Below are 26,050 nucleotides of genomic sequence, written 5' to 3'. Positions count from 1 at the left end.
CTACCCCGTCTGTTTTATTTTGTTATAGCAGCCTGAATGGACTAAGACAAGGATAATTACCACGATCTAAATAAGAGATGTTGGCTGGACCAGATCTGTAGCTGTGGGGTTGGTGAGAGTTTCTGGATAACTTTTGAAAACACACACAAACACACACGCGCGCACGCATACACAAACACACACGTGCACACACACACAGAGCAGGTTTGCTTCATTTAATAAGGAAATCACTATGGCTATAAGAAGAGATCCTGGTGATAACCAGCATGTGGTAGTTAATTACAGTAATGCAAGTTTTTAGAGAATAATTATGCTACCAAATCTCTACTATAAATATACTTCATATATAAACAATTTTATTGAAACTCCTTAAATAAACTCAAAGAGCTGGAACTTTGTAGCTTACAATTTTGACTGATTCCAGGAATGACAGATTTGTTTTCTTTGTTGCTGTTACTAATTAGAAATGACCCTATAATATTATGTAGTAACTAAAAATAATAATAAAGGTCAAGAAATAAGAATATAAAAATTAGGGTAGGATAAAGCAAATAATATGAATTCTTTAAAAAATTAGTTTAAAATTAACTTTGGGGCTCCTTTATGTTTTGTATTGTTTTGTATTGTTTGACCCCACAGGAGATAGAGTTTGTTAAATTAAGAGAGTTTGCAATAATATGCATAACATGAAGAAATGAGGTTTTAAAATTTAATTGTCATATAGATCACACGAAGAGCCATGAGTATGGCTAATACTGTGTAGCAGTGTTAAAAATATAGTCACAGTGTCTAGACATTAAATAAGGGTAATTGCTTTCTTGTGACAAATAATTTGAGATAGAGAAACTAGGCATCCATCTTTTTCAAAGATCACCAGGACCCATAATTACTACGGGTATATAAACCTGCTTTTCATTAACAGTGCATATGAGTGAATATAACTTCTGAAGAAACATTATGTACAAAGTCCAGGTCAGATTGAGGAGGATAAAACATTATATAAGAAAATTAGTTCAGCAGCTTTGATCTTCATGATAAAGATGTACAACCAGTGCATAGCAGATAGGGAATAAGAGATCAGAAAGACTAGTGTTGTGCTGGTGAATGTTTAATAATTAGCACACTGGAAAAAAAAACAAGAACACTGGTTTGTAATGCTTGCAGACTTCCATGATGTAAATACTCCTATTGTGGCCAATTTCAAGCTACCATCCTGATGTCACTGAAAGTGGTGTTAGGAAGACTTCTCACAGTTAAGCCTTGCAAGCCCATGCGAGTCAGTTTCAGCATGTCACTTCCTAGACTTATTATTATCAAATAGCTGTGACAGTTTAAATAACCCTGAGTTTCCTCACTTACAAAATCAAGAGGTTGGACTAGTTATTTTCTTATTCCCTTTCCAGATTTATCATTCTTTTTAAAGGAAAGTGGTGAGATGATTTTTGTCTCCATAAATAAAATGTATATAGAATATCCCCATTTAAAAATCTTACATACAACTACAGGTGGAAGTAATGGTACAAACACGCTTTTTCCATTAATTCCTGTTTTAATACCCTTATCTTTAAATGGAGTGACCGATTTGGGAACATCATATAGATGAACTGGCATTAAAAATATAAAGTGGTTCCAATTCGATGAAATTCTCTAATTCCAATTGTTATACCAATGATATCAATGCAAAGAGATACCTTCTTGGCAGTAGAAAATATGTTTTCTATTATATTCTTCATACAACCTAATTCTGTGCAAAGCTGTGGTAAACCTGTAAGATTCCAGCTCGTAATATTCATATGTTTATACAATTTCCTTTCTTTGAGTGTGGGCTGGATCTTGTGACTCATTTCTAGTGGATGGGATTCGGCAATATTGTTGAATATTACTTCCCTGATTAGGTTACGAAAAGACTATGATTTCTGTCTTGCATGCCCTCCTTGCTCTCTTCCTGGCTGGCTCAGAGAGGCATTCAGATGACTGCAGCCCCAGCCATTTTAACTGAAACTTCAAGAGTGACCTGAGACCATCATGTGGCTTGGCCTCTCCCAGATTCTCAACACTCTGAAACTAAGATAATAAATCTATTTATTTTAAGTTGCAGATTGTTGTTTAGATGGGATTTCTATTGATCTATTTTCAACACTGTCTTCTCTGTCATCTTCATTCTGTTATTGACGTTCCCAGTGAATTTTCTGTCTTGTGTATTGTATATTTCAGTTACAAAATTTCCGTTTGTTTTTCCTTTATGTCTTCTATTTCTTTGCTGAAAATTTATATTTTTTCATCATTTCTGGAGTGTCCCTGATTGCTGGAGCATTTATCTACTAACTACTTTAAAGTCTTTTCAGATATTTTCAACAGCTGTGTCATTTTGTTGTTGGAAACTGTTGATTGTCTTTTCTCCTGCAAGTTGAAATTGTCCTAGTTTTCCACATGGAAAACCATTTGGGCCTGTATCTTGCAAATTTTGAATGTTATGCTATAACCTTCCTGATTCACTTTAAATCCCAAGGAAAACATTGACATTTTTGTTCTAGTAAGCAGTCAACTTGGTTAGGTTTATGCTGAGAGTTCCAACATACTTTTTGTGGGCTGTGGTTCCAATTTCAGTTTCGTTTTCAAAGCCTTTGTAGTGGTATTTGAATCTGTCCCTTGTGTGTACCACCCAGTAGTAGTTTGGGATCTAGTTGGTAGTTTATGTGTTAGCTCCGTTCTCAATAGCTTTGATACACTGATCAGGGGTGGATCTACGTGTGCACAACTTGGTGTTGAGCCCAGGAACTCATAACCAACTTTATAGGGTTTCTTTCCCAAACCCTGCCCTCCGTCTGGTCTCCCTGGTACTTTTAGGTTCCCTGGGACTTCCTTTTTCAGTCTTCGCCCAGAAAGCTGAGGCTTTAGTTACTCCTCTCTGCCACTCACTTTTGCAACTGTGCAGCATTCGGCCAAATGGTGAGAGTCCAAAGGGGAAAAAATGGTCACCTCAGTACAGATCTGGTGGTTACTCAAATGCTCATCTTCTTACCTATTGTATCTGCTACCATATACTTTTCAGTGTCTTTGAATAGTTGCTTCACACATTCTGTCCATTTTTATAGTTGCAGTTAGTGTGAGAGATAGAGTGGCGTGTGCTTTGCCATCTTATGCAGAACACAAATTCCTGTTCATTTATTTTTAGCATAATTATTGATATGGATTTGTTTAAATTTATCAAGTACAGGGATATGAGTTAAGGGGTACATACATGTTCCTCCTGGGTGTTAGTTATCTGGAATAATTCTTGCTTTTTCTATTGTATATTAACACTCTACATTAAATTTTTCTTTGAGAATTAGCACATGTTGATTGCAGAAAATTTGGAAATATAGAAAGGTGTAAGTTTGATTAGAAACTACTCCAACAAGTCAGTGATAATAATAGATAGTTTAATTTTTCCTTTTACCTTTACAATACATGTATGTGTGCATCTGCTTATAGAAAATAAAATAGTACCGTATTCATAAGTTCTTTTCATTTTATAATACATTATAATCAGTTTTGTATTGTAAAAGTTTAATAGCTGCACAATATTCCACTATGTGGAATTATATTAACTTTATAATATACCCACAGTTTCTAAATTTTCTTCCACAAAGTTTATACTTTCTAGAACCTGCAGTTCCTTACAGAGTATTCTTCACACAGGTGTATATGTCAGGTTGTTAAAAATGAATAGATAAATATTATACGAACAGTCTATTAAGAGATGTCAAAACAGTTTTCTTTTGGACACTAGTATGTTATCATTAACTTGTCTTAATTACTTTGAAACTTCCTTTTTAGTCTAAAACCTTTTGATTTTATGATTCCTTTATCTTTTTTCTTTCCAAATGTTTAGGGAACAGTGGGCTAAGGACAAGGTAAGTTTTTTTCTGTTCACGTTTTGATGGCACTAGGAGAATAAAATTTATTACTTTGTCCATTTAAAAAAAATCACCTACCTGGTATATCACAGTTTGATTTTACACACAGATACATACACACACACTAACACACACTTAAAGAAAATAAAGGTTTCTTTAGTACGCATGTGGGAGAGATTATACACTATGATTTGTATTTATGTGCAAAAGGAAATGGAGCAAAAGAAAAATCTCTCTGAGTCAAATATATTTATTTATACTTGTAGTTTCTATTAGATGATTATCAGAACTATAAGGATATATATAGCAAGTGTGGATAATCCTAAGTATGTCTAGCAAAATTGTAACTAAGAAATAACAAACCACTTATTAATTTGATAGATTCCTCAATAACATTATTCATAGCCCATTTTCATAATCATAGCTTTATTTGACTTTTTTTAGGAGAGCTATTTCAAAGACATTCTATTATAGCAACACTGTAAGTTTAACAAAGATATTGTTGCTTATGAAATGATTTAACTCTTTGAACTATAGTACCATATTCCATTTTGGACCTTACATAACTTTCCCCTAACTAACATAGCATATTATTATTTTAAAGAATTGTTATCAATTTTACTAAATAACTTTATTTCAATTTTCTATGGTTTTTGAAAAAGGTAACCACATTTAACAGGGAGTATTATTCATCATATTGAAAGGAGTTATATCTTTTCATGATATTTAGGTCACAATATAAAGGCCTTTATATATAAAATAAATAATAGAAAGAAATAAAATGTAACATATATCCCTGTAAAATAGTTAATAGTTAAAATAAAATTTTATACTGTTCAAAAAAACCACACAAGATTAACAAAATTTATATCACAATTCAGGTAAATTAGATTTCTTATTCATTTTTAGACTGTCCAACAAGCCCTGTGGTGAGAAATTTTAAGTTGTCAGCTTCAGAGTAAAGGTTACAATTTATATTTGGTGACTTTTGTCAAGTTCTGCTAAGGCCCTTTACACCTCCCTAATGTAAAGTGGTACTTTTGCATTTTTATACACCCTGATTCACTTATAACTGACAAGTGGCATATCTTAGATTGACAAAGATATGCATGAAGCAGATGTCAGAAGATGGAAATGATTACAGTATGGAGCACTTCTTTTGTAAAATATATGAGTTAATCCGCCAGGCATGACAGCGAAGGACTGAGAAAAGCTTTCTTTGTGTGTAGTGTTGGCAGGTGTCATGAAACTTCCACCAAGCAAGATTATTAATTCATGACCTATTTTCCTTATTGCCATTACAGTAGCACCTTTTTCAGAAAGGACAGCCATTTCCAACAGGCAGACCTTCAAATTATGCATGGGGTATGAAGTAAATGCAAATCTGCATCACAAATTTAAAAGCAAAGAGTGCTCTTGACAATCCAGTGCTTATCTTCCCAGGTTAAAACTTTCCAAGTTCTGATGGATGGTTTCCGCAACCCTGCATTTACCTTAAAACCCATGTTTCTCCAAGACTTGGTTAGCAACTCATGGAAGAGAAACATACTTTTCTTGAGAATGAATTGTATCTTTTACAGAGCTAGGGTTAAAAGAAATTGTAAGGGCAATGTCCACAAGCTGATATATGAAACTATTCCAAAGGTCCTGTATTTTGTCTACCAAGAGGGGGTCTGAAGGAAGTCTTACAGCAGATGTCTGCCTTTAAACATGTAGCTGTCCTGTTTCAAAGTCTCTCATGACTTTTAACCTCATATTCTTGTGTTGAGTCAGGCAATCAATGTAAAACATATCTGGGCAGAATCATCCCTCAAAGACATTACTCCACTGTGCTTTAGAATCTGTCATTGACCTATGTTAGGGGAATTTCTGGAAAATTGTTCTGTCAAATTTTCTGCTGTGTTGTTGAGGATGTTATTTGTTTATCATATTATTCACTGAATTCTTTTTGAGGTCTTTGGTCTTAGTATCAGTTGTGATTTTCCTGAGCATTTGGTTTACTTGTGCCATATAATACTAAATCTTTCATCTGATTTTCCCTATTCGTGTGGGAAAACAATCTTGTCTATCGCTTTTAACAAATGTATAACTTGTTATAGCATGCTTCTTAAAAACTTAACTTCTTTCCTAGCTACACTGCACTAATTTAAATCTTAATTTTTATTTTGACTCATTTTTTTCCTTAAGTGTAAATTAGGTTATTTTTCTTGGTTTTGCTGCATCTTTGTAAACTACCTCAAATCATTTCAGACCAAGGTAGGATGCAACTTAATAATACTAAAATTTATAGCTCAAGATGAAATTCATGTCACTTTGCAATCTAAATCCAATTTACTTTTCAAATGTTAACTCTAAGAACATCTTTATATACCACTAGTTGTAATCAGCTTTGTCACCTCCATGTCCCTATACAAACCAGGTTCATTTTCATTAGGCCCACATTGAAAATGCCTTCTTCTTTAACCTCTATTCATCCAAATATTATCTTTCAAGATCCATTCTTTATTATACCTGATCATGACATTTTCCTAACGGTGAATTCATGGCATATGTTTACTTAACTGTTCATCTAGATCTTGACTTTGTTCTCTCTACTGGTGATTCTCATATTGCTTGATATGTCATGTACCTTCTTAATATATTTAGTACCAAGATCTTGGCTTTCAGGTAAACAATGAGTTCCTAAAAGTGAGGAGATGAGTCTTGTCTAGAACTCCTAATATTTGCATTCTGGTGCATTTATTGAAGGCATAAACATTTATAAAATAATAAATCAATTTATATGATGAAATAAACGTATTAACTAAGACTGAGAGGCCAAAGCAGATTTTAACACAACATCATAAGTTCACTGGAAATTCTAAAGTATTGCGTTGGCCAAAAAGGTCATTTGGGTTTTTCCATGACATCTTATGGAAAAACCCAAACGAACTTTTTGGCCAACCCAATATTTACAATTGTCGCAATACTTAAGATTTCTATGTACCGAGCACTAACTTGGGTCTTGAACAGAAGTCGCCAGTTTTTCCTTATATTTTGTTATTCCATTCCATCTCTTTGTAAAATTTGGGATGGCTATGTGACTCTGAGTTTTTTCTGGAGTGAAGAAACTTAGGCAAGAATCCTATCTGAATTCAGCAGTGACATTAGGGTTTACATTGAGCAAAGGGTCAATCTATTGATCTGTGACAATTTACTAGGGTCACAGATTGTTATGGCTTGGTGACATTGAGAGATGAGTCATTATGATTTTTCTGGATGATGACCAGTGGTGAAGTCAACAAGGCTCAGACTAGGCAACCCAAATGAAGCAGTTGTTTTCCAGTGTATTCTTATACCTTACACACAGGTAGAATAAAGTATAGGGTGTATTTGGAAGCTCAGAAAGGCACAAAGATAATTTCTCTGACATTCTGAATGACTGCCATCTTCTTGCATGCTGTGACAATTTTCTATTCTAAACACATAGTTCACTAAACATTCATACTACATTCCTTAAGGGGTTTTGTTTTTGAGGGCTTTCTTTTTTTCTTTTCTTTATTTTTCTTCAGAGTAGATAGTAGCATGCTGTTGATAAAACACTTGAACTCCTGCTGTTAAAATTGTTGAGTTCTGTTCAGAGGAGTGAAAAAATGTTCTGCCATTTGTTCCCAGGTACCGAGACTGCTGCGGAAATGTACAAATAAGTGCTGTAATGTGTGTAGAGAACAGTTCTTTGTAGGGTTTAAGGCAGTGCAGAAGGGGGGTGTCTCACCTCTTTCCTTGTGGGAGGTTGAACTGCTTGTTTCCCCTGCTGGGACTCCCATCCCTCAAAAATTCTTATGTACTAACACATGGATCACTAGAGGTTTTTTTTTTTTTTTTAATTTGCTTTATTTATTTTTCCCCCAAAACAACCCAAAGTTTGCATTGTCAATGACAAGGTAACTCCCAAGGTTGCTAGATCAGACTTCTGAGAAGAGTTTAAAGTGCTTTAATCTGTCATTTAATTAATATGGATATTCTGAGTGATCAGTGTTCAAAGTGTTTCATTTTTATTTCAGAGAAGTAAACCTCTTTCTTGACTTTTTACTTTGTTACATTTTGAAAGCAAGTTCTTCTCTGTACCAAAATAAACTTAACTAATGTCATAATTTTTTATCAATTCATGTTACCTAGATGATTTGATACTCTGAGTTTCTTGGAGCCAGGGATGGATGATCTGTTCTAAGCGGACTGTACACATTCACACATGCCCACTCACTGGAACACATTCACTGTTTACTGCACAATCTTTTAAGATAGTTATTTTCCATCTGGTTCATGCTCCCCCACTACCAACTACCATTACTAAATTTTTTTTTAACGAAATAATCCTCTTGTGGGTAACGTCTCATTTTGCACATCCAAAGATATTCCCCGTATCTTTACAATAATGTTTTTTTTCTCTCAGTCATCATATGTCTATTAGGCACCTAGTACTTGCCAACAGTTCTGATAAGCCTTAATGTTACAAATTCAAAACAAACAAAATCTGTGCTTCCAATAAGTTAACAATGTGGAGTATAAAGTCACAAATGCCAATAGACCACTACCGTGTGCTGCATGCTGTGATGACTGTATTCTATGTGTTCTACAAGGGGTCAGTGATTATGTTCTCGTTTGCATAGTTTATAGGGCTAGGCCCTATACAAATTTCGTATCTCTGAGTACATTTTAAAGAAAATAAGATATATAATACCACTGTAATATATTATAAATATTACATAGAATGAAATTTTGGTGCTATATTGCTGATGAGTTTCTGCTCTAATTGATTGGATTGAATTGAAATCAGAAGTTCAAAGACCAAGGTTACAGAGCTACTTTACTCCACTTATATCAGTCACAAGTACCTACTGTCTCAACAGACAGATACACAAATCAGAAATGAGTTTCCACGTGTTGGTAGAAAATGTGACCACTTTTTATATCTTTGGAGGCCTAAGAGTTGGGTAGAGGACTTGATTCTAAATGTCAGTTCCAAGAAGGGATTATATACAATCTTTTTAAAGTGCTTATGTTGGTGCAAATCCCCATGAATATGACCTATTTATGAGTGAAGGAAATCCTCTTTGAGCATTTCTTACAATGATGCTTTTCCACTTAAGGATTACCCATCCGTTTTTATCTTTGTTGCTTATTGCATATCGAGATTGCCCTTCTCTGTGATTTACTTTTTTCCAAATGCTCTTATTTTAAAGACCTAAGGATGAGACTGCAGATGAGAATTGAATTGATATTGAAACTACAAAAAAAAAACCACCCCAGGTTTTATTGTAACTCTAAAAGCGCATTTTAAACCCTGGAACACATTAAGAATAAAAGTTCAAACTCACACTTGTCAAGGCATTTATAGTTAAGTATCATCTATTGTTAATGTTTCCTAATTTGCCATTACTTTCTAACAGTTATGTGTTAATAAGAGAGGCCTAAATCTTTTATCATGTATCTCCTTACTGGGTTTTATGACCTACCTCCAAAGATGAGGCCGCTGGAACTCCTGCTCAGACAGACAGAAAGGCAGCACATAGCTCAGGAAATTGGTGCTGATCTGGACATCAAAAATCCTCTCTCCTCATTTTGGCCTTTTTCTCTTTAAAGACATAGGCTGGGTCAATTGTAGAGATAGAGAATAATAACAAGAAAAAATTTAAGAGGAAGTTTTAAACTTTTCTTCCCCCAAAAGCTACTTTGAAGAAAAAGTTTCTTTCCCATTCCTATTCCAGAATAATTTTTCTTCAGTTGCCTTTTAAACACAGGTTCTTCATGTCTCAAAAACACACTTTAGCATGATGGTTTAGATGAATGACTTGGTAGATGGTGTTTGTGGTCACTGTGCATAGGACGAAATTTTGGTGCTGTATTGCTGATCAGTTTCTGCTCTAATTGATTGGATTGAATTGAAATCAGAAGTTCAAAGACGACGGTTACGGGTTCAAAGAACCACCAGACAGCATTACTAAAACAATGGTCAGAATGAGTCACTGCAAATTGTGTCCACTGAATCTTCTGGTCAGTACAGTTCTCCACAGCCATACCGGTCCATTTCAGAAGCAAATTTTCTACTCTTGGCAAAAAGAATTTGCCTCCTGAAGTCCAGCCCACTTTGGGGTGTGGAGCCATAGTCCCATATAGTAAGACTGCGGCCTTGCGTGCTTTGCTTACTTTATCCATACATCTCTCATCCAGGAGCTTCTCAAAATGAGTGGCTGGATCATGGTAAGATGTTAGTATTCCTGGATACATTCTAGTATCTTATCCGCGTAATAAGGTTTCTCATCAAAACCTCAGTGTGTCTGTCTCTGGAAAACTGTATATAATTACGTTAGAGCTGAAGACGTATAAATAAAGCCATAATAATCATGCTTTGTTTGCATTGTGTCTTTTCATTTACAAAACATTTCACCATACGTTTTAAAATTGGTCCTCCCAATCATTTCACTAGCTAACTAGGGATGTATTATTTATATCCATTTTCCAGATGACACTAGAGGTGTGACAAGTATAAGGTCATGAAACTTGTAAGCAGAAGAGCCAACACCGGCACCTAGTAAAGAGGTTATTTTACAATACAGACTGAATCTAACAAATAGCCCCATGAAGACGGGTGGGCAGTTCGTATCAAATTACTTTTTAGTCTCCCCTAAAATCTGCATCAGTAGCCATTGTAAATGAGTGTTGATGAAATGAAGAAGCTGTGCTTCATCTCATTTTCCTGAGTCTGGGAGAAGCTTCTTTTTATGGTGGGACTGTGAAACATGCAGCCCCTGAACAAATACTTGAATGCTATTGATTTAGAGATAAAGGAAACAAGAAAAGGACCTTGTAGAGGATGAGAGAGGAAGATGCTTGTATAACATTTTACACAAAATACAAAGTAAGCCAAAAAAGCCCCAAATAACCCAAAAAACCTTAGAGGAGAAAGAAAGGAAAAAAAGAAGAGTAATACTAGGCACACGTTCATCCCATCAGAATTGTAGTGTGATTAGTGCACAAATATAGCCCCATCTTCACTCTGGGCTTGTTTCCACAGAGTGTAGGGTCATCAGGATGATCAGGATGAATAAACATCACATTCTGCATCGCACAGCCCAGTAAGCCTCTGTGGCATCAGGTAGCAGGAACTAAGTGAGGTTCTATCAACCTCTGGGGAAGAATATGCGCGGGGAGGGAGGAATAACAACAAGGGCCAGAAAATTACTTGGTAGTCTCTTATCTAGATGAAACCGTGCTACACAGAGGATGCAGTGTCTTGAGGGAGCTTTGAGCCTCTGTTAACACTTAGACTTCTCTGCCCATGATTCTTGCTGGCTTGGTCAGCACTGGATTCCTAGGATAGAGCATCCCTTAGATTTGAGTCAGCATCCTGGATGGAGAAAGGATACTAATAGATGTTGCTGCTTCCTACACTTCGGCTTTAAAGAGAACAAAAAGTAGTGCTTTAGAATAATAATTTAAAAAGTATTTTTTTTTTCTGATGGTTTTTGTTATTCTCCTCAAAACGGGCAGATTATAAAAATATATTCAGAAAATTTTCAGCTAAATTTGTATGTTAGCTGCAAAATGACAGATAAGGAAAACGAGGCATGTTTGAAAGCTTTTTGAAGTTGACTTAATTAAGAGCAGCTATTGCAGCACCTCCCCAAAGCTCCTAGATGCTAAGGGTGGCAATGCTGAATTGAGCTGGATGGCATCTTTGATTGATAAAAGGAGAATGGGTAGAAAGCTAAGAAGACAAAAGAAAAAAAAGGGAAGAAAATATATATTCACTGAGCATAATATGCAGTGAGTTCCAGTGTTGTGCTGTAGCCAGCTAGTACTGGCTCACCTGAAAGAGCTCATTGTTAGATTTTCAAGAATTTTTCAGAGCAGTTGTTAGCAACATCCATTATTAAAAATTAAATTGTATAAGCCTTCACTTAGCTAAAAATTAAAAGCAAAATTAAAACACTCAAAGCTCAATCACTTCCAAATTATTTTTCATTTTACTATTATTTATGTTCTCGAGGTTATCCATACCTATTGTATCTGTGGTGGAAATCCTGTATAACAGTGCACTACTACACATATCTTTTCAGCTCTGTATTCAATGACATCATATTGGCAGCTCAAATTACCCATGGCTGGCAAATGCTATAAATCAGGTATTGATTTATTGTTTTGTTGATTGTCTAATGTTGAGAAATGTTAATGATGAAAATTAAAATGGAAAGTGTGTCATGCAGTTACATTATGAAGAATATAAAATTAAGGAAATATTCATTTATCTTTTGAAAACTATTATCTGATTCAGCAAAGATGTGATGCACGTCATTCATGAGCAAATAAGATTCTGACACACATCTTAGTTGTTTCACTTTCCTCCTAACTTGTTATAGTAAACAAAAATATCAACCAGCTTTGATGTTGCATATCAGATTTAATGATGAGGCACTTATTGGGAAAAGAGGTGGTAGATTGGGACCTGACTCTTTTTGCCAAATCCTGGTTGAATTGAAGCCATAATTTGTCTATCACTACAAGAGTTTGGAAAATATCAGTGGAAGCATTGGTAGAACCAATTGGTTATGTAGAATTTACAATAATAAGTATTGTGTATTTTACCATTAATTGCTAATTGTGTGCTACACATTCATGTCAATAACATTTATAATAAACTTATATACATACTTTTTTCTTCAGAGAGCCTGTTGTTTATTTGTCAGCATACTACTGATAATTATTAAAATTTTCTCTTATTCCCTTATTTAATTCTGTAACAATTCCTTGAAGTAGGTATTATCCATATTTGTAGCTATGGAAAATGAGGACCAGAAGAGTTTGGAAATAGTACCAATGTCACATAGCTGTCAGAGAATATAGTTGGGTTGGGGGTCTCAGGTATATTCTGGCCAGGGCCTGGGCTTTTGTACTGACACCACTCTGACACTGACATTTACTAGTTAAAGACCTCAGTTGTCACTTGTGCTACATTCTGGCCGCAGCATCCTCTTCCATGAAAGGAGAATGACACTATCTATTCATTCCTCCTCAGAATTGTTGTGAGGATCAAATGTGAAAATAATTTGTAAACTTAAGGTGCTAAAATATTACCTAATTATTTACTTAAGAGCTAGACATTTAAGATAGCATTTTGCTTGCAGAGATTTACTATTTCGAGTCTGACTCAGGCTCCTTGAAAATTAACTTTTCCATATACTACCTGAAAAACAGAATATGCACTTCATTTTCTTTTGGAAATACTTTCTGTTATAAATTTCTAGATATTTTCCTGTTCTGGGCTTCTTTGCAAGTCTCCAACATCTTTTCTGTAAATTTAAGCACTGTTCATTTTTTACAGTAATAGATTGATGGTTTCTTAAAGTGTTTGGCAGCTCTGTATGCCCACGTTTTTATCAGCCTAGAGCATCCCTGAGGGTAATGTGTGACCAGAGGATCTGGAGAAGCAGCCAAAAGCTAAAACCAATGCATAAGTGAAAAGAAAGAAAAACAAATTATTTCTTTGAAAAGCAATCAAGTTGTTTGCATTAGAGTATTGTTACTTATAACCTTGGCTAATTTAAAGTTATTGGAGAATGTAAGTACATTTTAATACCCTCTGATACCTCAGTATTAGATTGAGGTATGGATAATACATAATTTTGCCCTGTATCTGTCTCCCAATGCCAAAGCACTTCTAGGTGATGACATTTTCTATTGCAGTTCTGAGTGTTTACAGGCCTTGATTCTGCTAGGTAATTATAAAATCTACCATGGCAGTAAGGCTCACTGCATGAGCTAATGCCATGATATAGAATTAATCAAACCTAAATGAAAAGGTCATTAGAGAGTTAAATTATTTCAGTGATACCAGAGTAACACCACATAAACAAGAATTATCCTCCATTTTGATATAATAGATTCTGAAATTTAGTCATTAGTTTCACCTCACTAAGCCTATTTAATTACTGATGTGGTTAATTACTTAAGCCCATTGACCACTGTTTAGTATTCTGTTACTTATACTTTTGGCTCTTTGAAAAAAATTGTATGTCACATTCTTAACTTTTCATTATGCTTCATCTTAATTACTTCCTATGAGCTAACAGAGATGATCTAATAAAACACTAACAGTACAGGGCATGACTATTTCTTAAAAAAAGAAAAACACTAACAGTTATTTATTAAACTTTTACTATATAGGGGATTGTGCATAGGTATAAAGGGAAATTGTTCTTTTCATGGTAAAATAAGTGAATTTCCTAACACATTAGAATGGTATTTAGTTTCTTAGGGGAGCTTTAATGGCCTCCTTTGCCATTGTCCCTGACCAGAACAGAGCAGATTAAGAATCTGTGTAGAAATGTGCTTTAAGGAATTCTGGATGATTTGAGGCAGAGAAATGGTGCAGTGTCACTTAACAGCTGAATGTCCATTTTCTCTGGCAGGTTAATGTAGTTTGCTGATGTAAATGTGTAGTAGTCAGGGTAGGCTAGATTATGTTGCACTAAGATACATTCCCATTATCTCATTGACAACAAAGATTTATTTCTTGCTTATGCCACATGTCCCCTGTGAGTTAGCTCAGTCTTACATCCTCTCTGTTAGGGGCTAAGGCTGACAGAGGCTTCATCTTAATTTCCATAACCATCAGGGTAGGGGGAAGAGCACGTAGTGAATTACACACTTATATTTTCCCCAGAATTACAATCTTACCACGTGCCCCAAAGAAACAGGACCAGAATATTCATGTCCAGCAATAATGACTATCACACACCACCACTAAGGACTTCAGTAGAGGGAGCAAGAAATGGAGCAAGTCTCAAGAAACTCTGTTGTAGTTCTTGCTCTGTATGGTCACGTCACTCCAGCTAAAATTCTATAACCTTTGAGCAGTACTAGATGAATTCAACTGAGCATTTTGGGTTACCTGTGTGCTTTTTTTTTTTCTGTGTAATCTGTAATCTTTCAGAGATGCTTCAGTCCTCCTTTTACAATCTCACTGCATCCTGATGTTCTCATATAGAATTGATCAAAAGCAAAGATTTAATTATTTGAATAATTATTTTCCTATGTACAATGAGGGAAGGAACTGTAATCACTGCTTTTCCAAAGCATCTCACTCAGTGCCAAGGTCAGAATGTTGCAAAATAAATGTAGGTTGTGTGAACAAATGAATGAATGAGAAGATAGAAATTCCAGCCAATTTAAAGGGGGGTGTCAGCTGGAAATATTTAATATCTATTTCTATTTCAGTTCTTTATCATTTCTTCATTCTATATCCTTTGTGCTTAATTTATTCATTTTCATGTTTTTTCATTTTCTTAAATGAAAGCTTAGTTCTATTTACACCTTTCTTTTTTAATATAAGCATATAAGCATTTAAAGTTATATGTTTCCCTTTAATCAGTACTCTTTCTGTGCTCCACAAATTTAGATATGTTGTATTTTAATTATTATTGAGTTCAAAATATTTTCTAGTTTCTGCTGTAATACATTTTTTGATCCACATGTTATTTAGAAGTGATTATTTAATATGCAAATATTTGAGGGTTTTTTGGGTATATCATTGCAAATGAAGATAATTTAATATCATTTCATAATTAATGAAGACTTACCTTCTGGTTGAGCATATGATATCTTTGCGAATATTCCTTGTGCACTTGAAATAGATGTGTATTGTTTGCTATTGTGTTCTATAATTTGCAATTAGTTAAGTTGATTGACAGTGTTGTTCATATCTTTTATCTCTTTACTGACTTTTTTCTACTTGTTTTATCAATTTATGAGATATAGGTGTTGAAGTCTCCAAATATGACTGTTTCTTTCCTAGTTCTGATTTTAATATTTGTTCATAAAATTTAAAAAATTATTTATTATATTGTTAATTGCAAAATGGTGAATTTGTCCATTTCTTTTATTCTGTAAGGAAGTTCTCTCTCTCACACATAGCCTCTTGTCTTTCTTAAAAAGTATCTTTCTGGTTGTATTGATTCATTTTTTTGGTCAATGTATTATAAGCCATTATGATTATTATTTTTAATTTGTCCTAAATATCACCAGGAAAGTCCTTTCAGGTAATCTCTGTACGCTTTTAATGTATCCCTTTTAGTATATGAACACACCTTTGATTTCTGATGCAACAAAATGTTTCGGGCTCACCTTTTACTTTCCCAGTCCCAAACCTCATATCTTTTAGTTGGAAGTGACATTTAAAAACCAACATCTGGGGGCTTCCCTTGTGTCACAGTAGTTAAGAACCTGCCTGCCAATGCAGGGGACCAGGGTTTGAGCCCTGTTCCGGGAAGATCCCACATGCCGCGGAGCAACTAAGCCCGTGTGCCACAACTCCTGAGCCTGTGCTCTAGAGCCCGCAAGCCACAACTGCTGAGCCTGTGTGCCACAACTACTGAAGCCCGCGCATCTAGAGCCTGTGCTCCGCAACAAGAGAAGCCACCACAGTAAGAAGCCTGTGCACCGCAACGAAGAGTAGCTCCCACTTGCCGCAACTAGAGAAAGCTCACGTGCAGCAAGGAAGACCCAACGCAGCCAAAAATAAATAAATAAATAAAATTTAAAAAGATATTAGTGATATCAAGCTTAGCAATGCCATTATAAGAAAGGAAATTTAGAGAGCAATATACCTTATAAACAAAGACACAACATTTGTTAACTAAGAATATCAAATCAATCTAGCAATATATAACAAAAGATAACGAATTTATACTATGACAAATTCAGTTTTATCTCAAGAAATTAAGGTTAATTTATTATGCAAAACTAAGTCAATCTAATGGAATACTAAATAATTAAAAAAGAACAAACTATTGCTATGTACAGCAGCATGGATGAGTCACAAATTCATTGTGCTAAATTAAGGAACCCAATATTAAAATGTTATATACCACATAATTTCATTCATTTGGCATTTTGGAAAAGGCGATAATATAGGAGGACAGAACAGATGAGTGGTTTCCAGGAGTTTGATTGGGAATATGTTGTGAATACAAATGAAATGAATGAGATAATTCTTTGGGATATAGGAATATTTCTGTATCCTACTCTGGTTGTAGTTATGAGAATACATGCACATGTAAAAACTTACTGAACTTTACACCAAAAAATGTGACTTTTGCTCTATGTAAATTAAAACAAATCCAAAAACAATTTTATTTTTTATATTAATAGAAAAAAGCAGATAAACTGTCATCTTAATAAAATTCAGACAATGCTTTTGACAAAAGTCAATATCCCTTTATGATAAAATGTCCTAGCAAATTAGGAGTAGAAAAAAATTTTCTTACTATGACAAAGGGTATTTGCAACAAACCTAGCGTTAACATTTTACTGACTGATGAAATAATGAATACTTTCCCCCTAAGATTGAGAATAAATACACGCACTCTCACTATGTCTGTTCAATGCTGTATTGGGCAACAAGGCTAAAAAAACCCTCCCAATTCCAGAATATGTTTTCATATTTCAGTATCTACAGAGGAGAAAGGCCCACTAGAAGGATATTGGAATGGAGACCTAGTACCCAACAGAGGTAGGTACCATTATTATTTACATTTTGCAAATACCGAGTCTTAGAAATGCTATAAGGCTGAAAATTGAACACTAAATTTTATGTTTCTAACCACTAAGCTGTACTTAATAAGTTACACTCAATTTCTCTTTGCATCTTGTTACTTCATCTCAACATTTTGTATAATCTTTGGTCCAAGGCCTATGATCCAGAGAATAATGACATCGGAAGTCTTGTTTGGAATATTTGAGAAAACTTTCGCCATCTGAGGCTTACTGTTTTTTTTAATCCAAACATTTTTAGCTGCTCATTTTTAATTAAATGGAACATAATTATATGATTAGACTCAGATGAGCTACAGGGAAATTTACCAATGTATTTGAAACTAAAAGATAATTGGAAAGTCTATCTGTGATGCCCAAAACTTTAAGAAATACATACTTTAGTTTTATCAGTGACTTTGCACTGAAAATTATTCTGGGCCTGCAAAAGCAAAGCTCATTCTGGAGAACCGTATTGCAGAATTTCATGACACATTCTGAGTTCATATGGCAAATTAATAAAGGACATCATTCTGGGTCCCTTAAAGTTATGTTTTGCATTTTACTTTACAAGTTACTTAGAAATTCATTCTTCTATCTTGGCATGAGATTAGTTCAGTCTCCTAAAGGCTATCAGCATTGTCTTTGAGTGACAGGCTCTATATTGGAAGTTAAGACTTCTTAGTTTTAATTTGTATTTCAGAGTACTAGTTTGTAGGTGGGAGAAGCCAAAGCCCCTTCCAGAACCCATTCTACCTTGTTGGAGATAGTTTCTGGACACTGCAGTGCTTGAATGGTGCTTGTGTTCACTGCCATCTTTTATGGAGGATCTTTGTTTCCTTCTGACCCATTTAAGCCTGTTAGGTGATGAGAGGAAAATGAAGGAAACTCTTCCTTCATTATGTACTGCTATTATATACATTATGTACTTCTATTATGTACTGCTTCCTCACTGTCACCTTTACTGGGTCCCAGAAGGGAGAGTATAAAATCCCAAAGGAGAGTGTAAAATCACAGGTAGAGATTAGTATATTCAAAGAATGAATTTCCTGCTGGTATCCTGTTTTGTTTTACGTTTTGGTTTTTAGAACAGAATTCCACTTAATTTTTTAATCTAAGAGAATTATTTTTTCTATGATAAGATTTGGAATTACCCTCAGGCAATTACTTAATTCAGGAACTATCTGCTGAATACCTAAACCAGTGATGGGAAAGGAATTTTGTTGAGAAGGAAAATAGTGCAAGTAAAATATTTATGGCTAGTAAAGTATTAATAATTAAGTTCATGGAATATAAAAAATGAGAAATAATATTACAGTACATTCTATTAAGTGGCCTTGTAAAAGAGAAGTGAAGATGAAAGGACATGAGTAATTGTTTATTAATTTGAAAAATAAGTAGGGAGGTGTGGACTTGTGTGGATATTCTGTTTCTTCTATTAAGTTTATTTCTGTCAATAGGCATAGTCGTTTTCATTTTTTAAATATCGTATTAGCAGAAATCAGTGTATAGAGAGAGCAGATAGCAGTGAGCCAGAAAGTTACCAAAAAATGTAGGAAGTATAATGATTAAAAAAAAATACCAGATGGAATGGATCACTAATGATATGTTGTCAGATGCCAATATAGCCAAATGTCTTCAGAAGATAACTGACCAGGTAGGCTTCATCTCCTATCTCCTAGAATACTAATACCCTCATGGTCCCACCAAATGCAACAGGAGGCCAAACAGTCAAGAAAGCAAATCATAAACTATGGAAGCTTAATAAATTAGTAAAATACATGTTAAAGGATGTATATGTGATAAGAACTAGGGTCATGTGAGGAATTAGAAATGTGGAAGGTTAGAGAGAAAAAAGGAAAATCTGTCTATATATCTTATTAATTTACTGATTTCTGTATAAGCCAAACATTTCCCTGTGTTTTTGAGTTAAAGTAGGCTATAGTTAATTAAACTGAAACTTGTATAGGGTTTAAGATTGACTTACAAAACATTTTATCTCTCATTAAAAACTCCAGTCAATTAATAGCGGCTACTTGAATTGCTCTATGGGGTTGTATCGTGAAGCCGTATTCAAGTTCTGTGAGAGTGTCATAATCAATTACTTATGTCTACAGTGATCATGAGAATGTCTGCAGTGATTATGACTTCTTACCCTGAATGAGACCTTTCAAAACGGATGGCTCTTATGTAAACCAGGGCTCAAATCAGACTAGGATTGAAAATTTGTCAGACTTCTAATGTCAAGCAGATATGGAGTTTGATGAGGAATAGATGACCAGTGACTGTATGTTCTAGAGACCGACTAGAGCCTAAATATAAAGACAGTTTAAACCCAGACATGAAGAAGAAACTGGACTCACATTACATCACATGATTCTTGGCTTGGAATCAAAGATTTGAGGAGAAAGATTCAGCCAATAGACTTCAGAATGTTCTTGGTTAAGGAAGGCTGAGATTGGCTGATACGAGGTTTTGTTTTCTTGGGTGATCCCTGGTTTATGGATAGTGCTTTTACATCTTTCTTGGACTTTGGAATATCCATAAGGATTCCATATGCTTAGGGTATATCACTGAATATGTTCACTTGGGTTCTGATAATATAGTACATCCCAGCCTTAAGAGAACTGGTTGGCAGTTCTTGGGGAGATAACAATTCCTGTAATGGTTTGTTTGCTTTTTAAAAGATAGACTTGTAGGAAAAACAGGCACAGTAATAGAATGCTTAAGAATATTGGAAAAAGTTGGATGCATTTTGAGTATATGTAGACCAAATTCAGTGATTCAATAGGAACTTCTGTCTCTGAGGCTATAATGGATTAGAAAACCAAAAGACACATCAGTGAGAAGAATGATTAATGCAACATTACTCTTAGCAATGTCAGTCAGAATCCAAGATCCTAGCTATCTGCTGGAACAGGTAACTGACAGAAATTCTAACATACAGACATTGACTTTGCTATTAAAAAGCTAGGAAACCAAGCAGGGTAATTGTGAATGAGGTAGGGACCAAATTATCAGTGAACTCTGATCAGTGGATTGATGGCATTGGACTGATAAAGCAATATCATGAGATTCCTTCTACTTCTCTACCAGGGCCTAGTTATAAGGCTAGTTAAAACCTATGGAAGGAAGCTATGACCAGGCTTAGAATCAAGGGCTACAATTCTGGATATGAAGAAAAGAATTTGTCAGGTACTTCAAGTTTTATCCAATTTTTGAAGTTCTCTGTGGATGTAATTTTACAGTCTCTTTGTAGGTCTATTCTATTGATTAAGGGAGTTAAAAATAATTTTATAGTTATATATAATAATTGATTGCTCTCCTGGAGATATAATTCTTCCTACTCTATAGCTGTGAGTGTGGAAAATGGTGTCCTTTTGAGACAATAGAACCAAACCAGGGAATTCCTTGCAGTCTAGTGGTTAGTACTTGGCCCTTTCACTGCTGTGGCCCGGGTTCAATCCCTGGTTGGGGAACTAAGATCCCGCAAGCTGTGAGGAGTGGCCAAAAAATAAAAAATAAATAAAACCAAACCAAACCAAATGTACAATTAATTGAAAGCAAGAACTTTCGCTGAGGTCCATGGATCCTTAGGGTTTACGAGTGGAGTTTGAAAAACCACTAAACTGGTGAAGCTCTATCATATATATATTTTTTAATTTTCATTGCAGTATAAAATATTTTATAACATATCATATAGGTGTACAACTTGATGAATTTTCTCAAAGTAAACACATCTCTGAAATCAGTGCCTGGAACAAGAAACATTGTCAGCATCCCTGAAGGCCAGTATCCCTTCCATTCACTAATCCTGTAACAAAGGTAATTGCTGTCCTGACTTCTGACCCCATAGGTTTATTCTAGTATTGATCTAAGTGGAATTCTATAGAAAGTGCTTTATTCATCTGTCTTCTTTCTCTTGACATTTTACTTGTGAAGTTTATTCATGTTATTATGACTAGGTGTAGATTGTTCATTCTCATTACTAAATAATGTCCCACTGTGTGACACTGCCATGATTTACTTATCTATTTACTGCTGATGGGTATTTAGATAGCTTCTAGTTTGGAGCTATTGTAAATAGTATGTCTATGAATGTCTCAGTACATGCCTTTTGGTAAATATATTTTGGCATTTCTGTTGTATAAATCTAGTAGTGAAATTTCTGGGTCATAACTGTAGACCCTCTACTTTCATCAGTCTGATTATCTCTCTAGTTTCCAATGTTCACTCTTCCATCTTTTCAAAATGGCATAGTAAAGTTTATGGTTTGAATCTCTCCATTTTTTTTTGCAACAAAAACATGGAGTAATAGATTAAGCATTGAAAATTAAATTTAAAAAGATATATCAGTGCTCCAAAGAAAGATATTTCCATAGACTAGAAATGAAAACACACACTCATTGTGCATCGTGATAGATAATAATAAAACCACACCAAAATATTATCCTCGAACTAGAAAATGTCAAGGATAAAAATGAAATTTTAAGTGCAAGTAGGTTGGAAAAAACAAGTTATTTACACAGCAACTATAATCATAGTCGACTTCTCATCAGCAGTGCTAAATACTAGAAGATGAGGAAATGCTATTTAAAAATGCTGTTTAAAAAAGATGAGGAAATGCTGTTTAACACTGAAAACTATCACTCAAAGAAGAGGGGTAAATTAAGGTATTGCCAGGGATACAAAAAGCAAGGAGTCTTTCCTCCTGCAAATACTTCTCAGAAAGAATTATTAAAAACGTAGTTCAAAAGGAAGCACATTCATAAAACCTTGACCACACTTTAGATCAGATGTCATCAAACTTTTTCTTTGAAGGGTTGTATAGAAAATATTTTAGGCTTTACGAACTACGTCATCTCTGTGGCAACTACTCAGTGAGGCTGTTGCATTGTGAAAGCAGCCATGGACGGGATGTAAAGGATGGTGTGGCTGAGTTCCAATAAAACTATTTTTTTCTTTTTACAAAAACAGGTGGCAGAGCATCTATGGCTCACAGACTGTAGTTTGCTGACCACTACTCTAGATCACAAAGAGAGACTCAAAAAAATTAAAAAATGTAATTATCTCTCTCTGTGCCACATCTGGTCTGGTCCTATTCAGTATCAGAATTAGTATAAAATGACATAATGTTCTTAATCCCTGTATTTGCAACATTTCTTTCTTTAGATTTTATATTACAAGATAATATAATTACAATTCTGTTTTAGAATCCAACAACAACATATCTTGGATCATTTTTATTTCTGATAGCTATCACCAATGCACACGAACCTTGGCTTTTCAGAAGAAGGGCTCTCTTGTGGAGAGAGCCCCATCATGCCCTGAAATGCTGGGGTCAGATGGGTCTCCACAGATTTTTGTGCCGTTGGACAGAACAAAAGTGTCTTCTGGGCTGAGTGCCACTTAGAAGACTTTGTACGATTACTCAGATGCTTTTTCCTTCATTGCTGTTTCCATGTCTCATTTCAGAAGAATCTCACTGCAGAGGAACAACCTTCTCTCAGGGCTGGATTTAGCAGAATGTGTTTGATCATTTAATTTCTTCACGCCCTCAGTGCAGAAGGGTTACATTCATATTACTGGTTATTGGCAGAGTTGGCAATTTTTTAAGTCAATTGATTTCCTGGCACTAAAGATTACACATTTAAAAACAGTGTTATCAGAAGAAATATGAAGCAAATGCTTAAGTCTCTGAATCACTCTCAGGCTTCAGTGTAGCTTGGTTATTCATACAATTTGAGTTAGAAACTGGGGACCCAGACAAGCAGTGCATGCCTGCTAACGTTGACAAAAAGGATACAATATAGAAAGTTTTTATTCAGTCTATTCCTAAAAATGTAATTTTTTTCTGGCTCTGTATTCTTCTGCATACTCCTGACTGAGAAATGCATGTTTCTTTTAATTCTTTTGCTGACTTTATTTTTTTTCTGATATTAACGATGTACTTTTTTTAAGTAATAGATTTAAGGATTTCAGAGGTAGAAGAGACTCAAGATATCCAATGTGTTACCTGATATCAAAACCCTTCTACAGTATTCTTGCTAAATAGTCACTTAGCTTTTGCTTGATTACTTCCTATAATGGATAATTCACTATATCCCATGATTGCCCAGGCCATTCTCAGTCATGTCCTATTGATTAGAAAATTTGTTTCTTATTATAAGTGTAATGTTAAATATTGAATTTCTATAGTAGAGATTTTACATAGAGGGTTGAAAGATAAAATTTGTACAATACGAGTTATATCCAGTGTGATTTTGAATAGTTATGACTATGAAACTCTGATCATTTAGTATAATAAAGTTTTATTTATGACCTCCATTATTCCAAAAATGATTCAAGAAGCCTCAGACAAAAAGCATGACAAGCAAGATAAAGATTAAAGTAGGTGAAGAAAACAGGCCCAAAAGAAATTAAGAAAGGGAAATGACATCAGCTAAAATTACGGTTTATCATAAAATTTGTGATATTAAATACTTCATACTTACTAGTCTAAGCAGCCAAAGCAAAGAGAGATACAAGATAATTTATGGTTAAGGCAGAGCTATTGTCTTCCTTGGTAGGCAAACCGTGGGTCTTCATAACGGATATATACAGGGATGTACTGAACAAAGTCCTCAACCATATCTTCCCAATATATATTTCAGAGGAAGCTTGCTGATAACATGCTACACAGCAATCCAAGTGTGGTTTTGTAAAAGTAGTTCTGTTGCCCTATCAGAGACCTATGGCCTAGTAGTCTGGTTTGACTCAAGGATAATTTGGAATATAAATGGGAAGAGATAATTTGAACATCTACAAAAATTCCATAATTGAACTTTTTATATGAATAGCATAACAGAAAATAAAATGTTATATTCTTTGGCATGATTCAGAAGTACAGAATTTTTAAGTGGTTTCTTAAAGACACGTTCAAATACTTTGACAATGAACTGAGTAACAGAGAGTTGATGTCATTTTAAAATAAAAGTAACCTAATGAAGACAAGCAGCTATGTAGATAATTCTCCTTGAATGAGTTTACATTTATGCACGGCAGGTGGGCATGTAATTCCCGAGTTCACTATGCAATCCTGAAATGCCATCTGGAAACTAACCAGTAACTCTAGACTAGTGGTTCTCAAACTTTAGTATATTGAAGAATCACTTGGGAACCTTGTCAGACATGCAGATCTCCCCACAGCCAAATATTCTGTGTGGAATATAGGAATCTGCATTTTGCATGTGATGTGGACACATTTTGCAAAACATTGCTCTAGACCTGGTAAATCTCTACTCTGGGGCTGAGATTACTATAGAGTTAGCCAAAATTATCAGTAGGTCATTATTCACAAATTTTGTTTCATTTAATTTTCCCCCTTTGGAGTTGGAAGATTATGTCTCTTTTTTCACAAGATTTCTATAAGACTGCCTTCATTCATTTAAAGTTCCAGGGACTTCCCTGGGGGCACAGTGGTTAAGAATCCGCCTGGCAATTCAGGCGACATGGGTTTGAGCCCTGGTCCGGGAAGATCCCACATGCCGCAGAGCAACTAAGCCTGTGCGCCACAACTACTGAGCCTGTGCTCTAGAGCCTGCGAGCCACAACTACTGAGCCCACATGCCACAACTACTGAAGCCCACACGCCTTGAGCCAGTGCTCCGCAATGGGACAAGCCACCAAATTGAGAAGCCTGCGCACTGCAACAAGGAGTAGCCCCGACTCGCTGCAACTAGAGAAAGCCTGTGTGCAGCAACGAAGACCCAATGCAGCCAAAAAAAAAAAAAAAGTTCCAGGTTCAGAGAAAGATAAAGGAGATTTCCAGAGCTAATATAAAAATCTCTTCTGGTTAAGAATTTTCAGTGAACCTCTACACTGTACCACCAAGTTGCCAGGTAACAACTTTGTTTTTATACTGTATTAATATAGTTCATCGACTTTTAGTATTATTATTCTTGGAAACTTCTTTTTATTGTTCACAGGATGCCTGAGGGAGACCATGTTATTTATAGTTGTGTGGTTATAAACACATTGAGAGACACAATCTGTGTCACTAAGTATACGGGGCATAGCAGGAGGGAAGAGGCAGTTTTGCTTCTGGTAATCCACTTATCTTCCTGTATGTGATGGTGAAAAATGAATCATCTGGCTACCTGCTTGAGTAGCTCAGGTGAAAATTTTGCATATTTCAGCTCTTGTACAATCTGGTTATTTGCCTTCTTAAAAACAATGTCATGCTTAAATTCACACTAAGAGCAATGACAGAGAATGAAGTTTTCTTTGTTTTAAACTCGGGCTTCATTTATCTAATCACTTTCAGCATTTTCAGAGTCAAACACTGAAGAATGTAAAGCTCTTTGACTAAAGCAACAAAGCTGACATGTGTCTTTCTACTATTTGTCAGGCACTGTGTTAGGTTATGGGAAAAAGGGAACGAATAGGACAGATGATATCCCCAAGGAGTTCACATTGAATCCCCTCACCTCCTTTTTGGGCTCTTCACTGCTGTACCTCACCCTTGATCCACCAGGGGAATTTCTCACTGTGAGACAGGTCACTAGGTGAAGAAATCACTTCACCAGGTTATTTTCTATTAT

At 35.1% G+C, this 26,050-nt stretch overlaps 1 long non-coding RNA gene across 1 annotated transcript in view; it reads left to right on the top strand.

The window, feature by feature from the left end:
* Positions 1-26,050, top strand: part of LOC149748384 (uncharacterized) — a 248,427-nt gene that overhangs the window by 213,467 nt on the left and 8,910 nt on the right. The window contains exon 5 of the long non-coding RNA XR_016394209.1: positions 17,386-25,348. This is a non-coding gene — a long non-coding RNA (uncharacterized LOC149748384). The remainder of the gene's footprint in view (positions 1-17,385; positions 25,349-26,050) is intronic.

The sequence above is a fragment of the Delphinapterus leucas genome, chromosome 9, assembly GCF_059928025.1.
Source record: "Delphinapterus leucas isolate spDelLeu-1000000601 "Yukka" chromosome 9, BTC_Dleu_Yukka2, whole genome shotgun sequence".
Lineage (NCBI taxonomy): Eukaryota > Metazoa > Chordata > Mammalia > Artiodactyla > Monodontidae > Delphinapterus > Delphinapterus leucas.
This window is presented reverse-complemented; position numbering and strand designations above follow the sequence as displayed.